Source organism: Mastomys coucha, unplaced genomic scaffold (genome assembly GCF_008632895.1).
Source record: "Mastomys coucha isolate ucsf_1 unplaced genomic scaffold, UCSF_Mcou_1 pScaffold14, whole genome shotgun sequence".
Taxonomy (NCBI): domain Eukaryota; kingdom Metazoa; phylum Chordata; class Mammalia; order Rodentia; family Muridae; genus Mastomys; species Mastomys coucha.
The window spans coordinates 8126403-8133799 of record NW_022196896.1 but is presented as its reverse complement, the minus strand read 5'-3'; the positions used below and the strand labels follow the sequence as shown (position 1 = coordinate 8133799).

The 7397-nt window shown below is 36.0% G+C and overlaps 1 pseudogene; it reads right to left on the bottom strand.

Moving 5' to 3' along the window:
- Positions 1-723: 723 nt before the first annotated feature.
- On the bottom strand, positions 724-2558 carry LOC116088940 (annotated as a pseudogene).
- Positions 2559-7397: the final 4839 nt, after the last annotated feature.

Genomic DNA, 7397 nt, shown 5'->3' with positions numbered 1-7397 from the left:
TATAATAATAGTATAAAATATTTATATAATCAGAAATAAATATTTTTAGATTTCTGTTCTTCCCATTCAATTATCTATGCCTATGTTGAAATAAGTAAAACAAAGACAAAAAAAAAACTATCTTGAATCTTTGAACTTGAAATATATTAATGTGAATAGTTCCCTGCCTGTCTAGGCAGCTCCTTCTGACTGTTCGACAAGTGTGATTATCTAAAATGAAGAATGGATTTAGTGTGAAAATGCAAATGATTTGTGGTTTTAAACAAGGTTTACAAATCCAGTGTTATGCAAGTTGGAAACAAAAATGACAATATGTGTCTATGTGTCTGCAATTTATACAATATAGAGAATTTGGGGTTTGTGAAGTAACTATTCTTTTATTTTTCAGAATAAATCACATTTTTTTTTTCGATTTTTCGAGACAGGGTTTCTCTGTGTAGCCCTGGCTGTCCTAGAAATCACTCTGTAGACCAGGCTGGCCTTGAACTCAGAAATCCATCTGCCTCTGCCTCTGCCTCTGCCTCCCAAGGCTGGGATTAAAGGCGTGTGCCACCACTGCCCGGCTATTTTTTAAAATCACAATATAGTTAGTTCAAGGAGGCCAAACACTTGCCGAGTAACCAATACTACAAGCCTCATTAAATATCTATAGTTAAATCTCTTACATGGTCATTCCAAAGCAATAGAGAAGTTAGAAATAGGGGTTCGCACTTGTACTATCAATTATACAGAACCCATTTTACATCTCTTCAGCTTGAATTTCTTGATTAGATTAAACCATTTGCAATCCTGCACTGCCCTAGTACTTCGTGGAAGCCTTTACAGAGCTTGACATCACTCTGAGCACACTCCGGAAACTGCTTAATCTCTAGAGAGCAAGGTCCAAGAGACTGCCAGTTCTGCAGCAGGGCTCCCTGAGGCTCCTTGGTAAGTGATGTCAGGCTTTGCAGGCTCAGCATTACCACCTCCACTGAATTCCCCCAGTGATGGCATGACCCAGGGTGTGCCCCACTGCAGAACTCACAGCCATCCTGGCTGCAGTGGAGGCCATCTGAGCCATCAGACCTGGTTGCTGGGGTGCAACAACAGGTGAGCTAACTGCAGATGGTACAGCTGCTACTGGAGGATGAGCTGCAGGTGCTCTTCTGGTGCAGCGCAGCCCTCATCTGAGGTACCCAGCTGGCCGGACAGAGGAGTCACCCCCGGAAGTGCTGCTTTGGCTTCCATGCAGCATCCTAACTGCTTGCAGTCTCAGCGTTCAGTGAAGAAAAACTGTCTCTCTTAGAGAGATCTTAAAGACACTTTTTTATCATTTTTGTTCATATATCTCAGTGTGAGTGTATGTGCACAAGTGCATGTAGAAATCCATAAATTCCAGATGAGTGTATGAGACCCCCTGGTGTTTGAGTTACAGATCAATACCTACCTCAGTAGCTCTGGGTTCTAGGAACACAACCAGGGACTGCTGAAAGAGCGATATGAGGTCAACTGCTGAGCCATCTCTCCAGCCATCTGAAGTATGGTCACTTGAAAATAAGGGTACTTTTTCTTGTGAAGATACATTTTTCTTTCCTCTGCTCAAATCTCAGTTTTCTTTAAAAGAGGCTACACGAAGTTCCCAAGTTATTTAAAGGCAACCATCAAACAATTAATAAAGTGAGCACACACAGATATTAAATAAGAGCCAATAAAAAGTAAAGGAGCACATTGGCAAATACAACTTGAAAACTGAAACACAAGATCTACTCAGAGAGGCTCTCTTCAGCTCCAGGCAGCAGAGAATCACCCTGAACCTTTGTCGAGTTCAGGACTGATAATAAACTAAATTTTAATGGAAGAGCTAGAGAAAGAACCCAAGGAGCTGAAGGAGTTTGCAGCCCCATAGGAGGAATAAAAATATGAACCAACCAGTACCCTCAGAGTTCCCAGGGACTAAACCACCAACCAAAGAGTACACATGGTGGGACTCATGGCTCCAGCTGCATATGTAGCAGAGGATGGTCTTGTCAGTCATCAGTGGGAGGAGAGGCTCTTGGTCCTGTGAAGGCTCTATGCCCCAGAGTAGGGGAATGCCAGGACTGGGAAGCAGGAACGGGTGGGTTGGTGAGCAGGGGGAGGGGGAGAGGGATAGGGGATTTTTGGAGGGGAAACCAGGAAAGGGGATAACATTTGAAATGTAAATAAAGAAAATATCTAATTATAAATAAATTAATTAATTTTTATAAAGAATACAGGGAGCATAGGATCCTTCTCCAGATATCTCCAGTGAATCGATTGACAGCTTGATTCATTTTTAGACAGCTTTTCGTCTTTGTGCTTTGTCTGGGGTAGGTTTTAGTATTTCGGTTTTCTGAAATGTCAGCATCTACATGCACATTTATATACTTACCTGTGGTAATAAACCAGTTAAGTTTTTAAGACATTTTATAATTATGCTTTGGGACTCTCTCCCAGGTTTCGCTATGCCTGCTATACCTGGTTGCCTTCTCGGGCCTCAAAACCTGGAAAGAACGTGGCATACTATCTTTTGGTGCTGATGGAGTACCAAAGGGTATCATGATTTTTAGGCTCTATTACACTTTTAATATGTTTTATCTATCTTTCTTGTTGCATGAGGATTATAATCATTTTGCCTTTAGGCAATTTATATGTTAGTGGTGCAATAAAAATACATTATAAAGTGATAGGCTGAAAGATTAGTAAGTGCCAGAAAGCCATTTGATTACATGGAGTTTCCTAGAAAATGAATAATAAGACATAACAAAGAAATAGATGTTATATAAAATTTAACCATAATATAATTTCTCCATATTTTTCCTGAGTCAATTTCCTAAGATTCTGGGATTTATGCAATTGAAGAGTAAAACAATAAAAGCTTGTGTCTACAAAATGGCTTAAAGATTAAACAGGTTTAATGAAAGATACCTTGAAGTACTCAGTGAGAACAAAATATTACTTTCATTCATCCTCTGTTGGAGCACAGAGAATTTACAAAAACAATTCAGAATATTAGTCACAGGAAGACAAACTAGTCATTATAAAACCAGAACACAGAGTAAGCAAAGCTTGTAAGAAATGTGTGTGGATAAACAAATAAATGAAGGTAAGCATGTGGCAGGTTCAGTGCCTCTAACTAGGTCATCTAAACAATCAGACACAAAGACAAGTCCTTAAGAAGATTCTACATAAACACAGCAGTCATAAAATTATTAAATGCAGTATCTATATCTATCTATCTATCTATCTATCTATCTATCTATCTATCTATCTATCTATCTATAGTATTGTGTTGGTAACTAGAACTACTGGATAATATAAACATGAAATATCATATTTAAAAATATAGGAATGAGTAGCAAAATTTATTTATTTATCTGCCTTATTAAAGTCCTGCCTATAACAGAGTTAGTGTATGCATATATGAATTATGTAACACAGATATGATGCCATCCTTTTTTCTTTCCCTCGTTGTTCTTTAGGACAAAGTTATGTCATTATTACTAATGTGTATATGCCAATGTTACTATGTGTATCTCTAATACAAATGTCTGCAGTTCAAGAAAACCACTAAAACATATCTGACAGGAATGCTTTTACTTTACAGACAAGAAAATAAATCATATCCTGACTCTTTTATGGTAGGAAAATTTTGGAAAGTCCTTTAGACTTTACTCACTTCTGTATCCTATGAAACAAAAAACCAGACCCCATCACAGCCTTATAGTATTACATTAGCAATTCAATAGCGAGAACAGGGAAAGATCAGAATATTTAGAACATATTTTCAGAGACTGACAGAGTGACTCGCTGGCTTCTAATGTAAAGGACTTTTACAAGTGTACTGTTTTAGAATTGTATATTAAAATGTTTATTTAATAGATGGGATATTACCTACCATATATTTCTAAAATAAAACTAGCAGACATATAAGAAATTCAAACCATATCTAGTTAATCAAACCCATGTACTAGCTTTTCATTAGTCATGTACTTTGTAAAAATTTTAATCACTGCCAATAGCATATGTGCACATAGGTCAGTATAGAGAAATTAACTTATTTAATATGACAATTCTAAGGAAAAGTTTTCAGAAATGAGACAATTGAGATAATGAGAGCAAACTTTTGGTCAAGAGATCCACACATATGGGATGCTCCACATATTCCAATATTGGTATCCTAAATTTGAAATATATTTACTAATTCATTTTGCATGAGATGTACAGAGCAAACATAACCCCATGGTCCAGCATTCATCCTAATGAACATTTGTCATTTACTTTCCTCACCTGCAAGTTTTGTTCATTGCCACCAGGCAAAGTACCATTTGTTGAGACACATAGACTATCTTACACAAATAGATTGAATCCATAAGAGATAATTGTCTCAGGATTTTTAAGCACTGAATATGAAACATTATTCTTTGTCTATACAGCAAAGTATCATATGAGGCTGGAGAGAAAAAAGAAGAAATTTCTACTTTATGTTACAGAATGTTTGAGAGTCATTTATTTTATAGATGAACTGAAACAATATCATGCTGTACTTTCTTAAAAACAAACTTAATATGTACTTTGGGAAATAAAAACCAACAAAATATTTTTCTGCTGACACTTAATTCCACCAAAGTTAAGCCATGGAGAGTAATAGTGTTGTCTAGTGACACTGCAGTGCATAGAAATGTTCCAAGGATATATGCTTTTCTGAAGAAACACTCCTAAGAATAGCGCAGCTAAGAAACCACATACACAGATCCAACACACAGAGAGGTACACTGCACATATGCCTCTTTCAGAAAATAATTGTCAGTTTGTTGATTAGTAACATAAAAGTTAAAAGAAAATGTCTCAACTACTTTGTCTTATGTTATATTAATACACATAATGAACTACTTTGTGTTAACACACACATACTTTTATGTGTGTATGTGTGTGTGTGTGTGTGTGTGTGTGTGTGTGTGTATAAAGAGAACCAGAGATAAGTGAGTTGTATTAGTTATTTTTCTCCTGATGTGATAAAAATTTCACAACCCAAATCAAAATAGAGGAGAAAGGAGTCTATTTTAGCTCATAGATGCAAAAGGGGCAAAGGTCATCATGGAGAGGTCTGGAGGGACACAGGAACAGGAGGCACTCTGGAGGCAGAGAGATCATATTTCTTCTACACATAGGGAGCATACAAAAGTTCAGGCAGTGGGGCCAGAATTAAAAACCTCAAAGCCTTCCACTGACATATTTCCTACAGCAAGAGTCTACTATATCTTGAAGGTTCTATAACCTTCTTAGACAATGACAAGAGACAAGAACCATGTGTTCAAACACAATCCGATGACAGCTGACTTTCCTTTAATCTACCTCAGGAGTGGAATACTAATAAGTTAGATTATGACATGTGGGCTCCCATAAAATCAGAGGGCAAAAGAATTGTTAACTGAAACAGAAAGTGCTATAAAACTTATAAAAATAATTTTCTAATAATGTTCATTTAGTGACTTGCCATGAAACCCAAGGCCTGAGTCAGTTATGGTTAAGCTACATATCAGTGCCTGATGAATTTATGGGATAATCAAAGACTGAATATTGTTAAAATCTCAGCAGCTAGTCTTTTATTTTTCTTTATAATTTTCAAGTGACGTGATTTTTAACTCGTTTTAAACATTAAATTTCTGCATTAGTATATTATACATTCAATACCTAAAATCAAAATCTAATGTGCACAGTTTAACTTATAAAAAAAACTTTTTGTAGTTACTTGGGGAAATTCTGATTCTTTCTATCTTTAAAGAGAATATTGTGGGTATAGATATATAATCATTTCATTAACAATTCTAGTATGCTTTCTTAATTTTTATGCTAAGTGCATGCACAAAGTAAGCTACAAGGATGCCATCATTTAAGTAATAACAATTTCAAAGTTTGAGTTTTCAACAAGAAGAACTATAGGACAAAATGTTGCTACAGAAAACAGTGATGGCATTTTCTTCTGTGCCCCATTAAGAGTATCTGGTATAACTGCCTCAGTTGTAGTAATTTTTATTTACTTAGTGTACTTTAACAAGTATTATGCACTATAGTATATTCTTCTGTTATTTTTTAGTATAGAATAGTTTATTTAGGGCATGGAGATGGGATATATATACTTTTATATATATATACATATATATATGTATATATTCCTTAATATAAAATAAGTTCATATAATGTACTTGTATTTATGTTTTAAGAGCACATTATTTGGTAATAAACAATCAATTTGTGTGTTCTTCTCTAGGGAAAAGCACCTCTCTATCTTCCAGTTTAACTTATAGGTATCTACAATTCATTGTATAGGGTTAAGCTTTTCCCATCCAGTATGATATTTCCATTGGTATTTCTTCTTGTTCAGCTTACCTTTGAAAATTCATACGTGTAGCTTCTGATGTTACTAAAAACATAATTTCATACCAAATGCCCTGCTCTCTTGTTTCTTATAACCTTTCTACCCTTTCTTCAGCAATGCCCTATGAACCTTAGGTATCAAAGATATTTATAGATGTATCTACTAGGACTGGGCTTCACAACTCTGAATTTTGATTTGATAATATTTTCTGTAGTAGTCTCTAACTCTGTAAAGATAAGTGTCTTTGATGAAGGGTCAAGACTATACTTAAATGTGGTTATAAGAACAAATGTACACATACTTCTGTTAGAGATTATGATGACTACATAATTAGTGATTGCAGTGTCTGTTCCAACAATCTTGACTTCAGTAACCTGGAACAGTTACCTAGGCTTCCAGTATACCATGAATGGTACACCTCTTGCATGGATCATAAATCTAAGTAGAGAACTATTAGTTATAGCTAAGTTATATGGGCCATGTGCTGGGGTCCAGACATCATATCACAAATCACAGGAACACTTATCTTTGTCAAATAGGGATAGTTTATTGAGAGTTCACTCCACTAAATTATTAGAACCAGAGAAAAAGTCAGGAACTGACTGGGACCTGGATCCAGGAGTCTACAAAGCTTTTAAGCCTGAATTTCACAAACATCTATTCCAAATTATTCAACCAAGCAGGATTTGGGGATAGGGCACTTCCTTATGAACATATTTTTGCTGTATATATATAATCTTGTTCCCAATGGTTGGGGTACTAGAAAGTAGCAGAGTCTTGCTTTGCCTAACATTCATTAAGTTGCCAACTGGGGTGTCAGTTATGCATGTATATTTCTTTTTCTGCCAAGTAGGATGTCAATTCCCAAGGAGGTCTTGGGTAAATAAGCTTTATTTGACCCCTACTCAAAATGGAAGTCTTAGCCATTCTGACTGATATGAGGTGGAATCACAGGATGCTATTGTGGATGCCAGGAAGTGCTTGCTGAAGGGATCCTAATCTGGCTGTCTCCCAAGAGGCA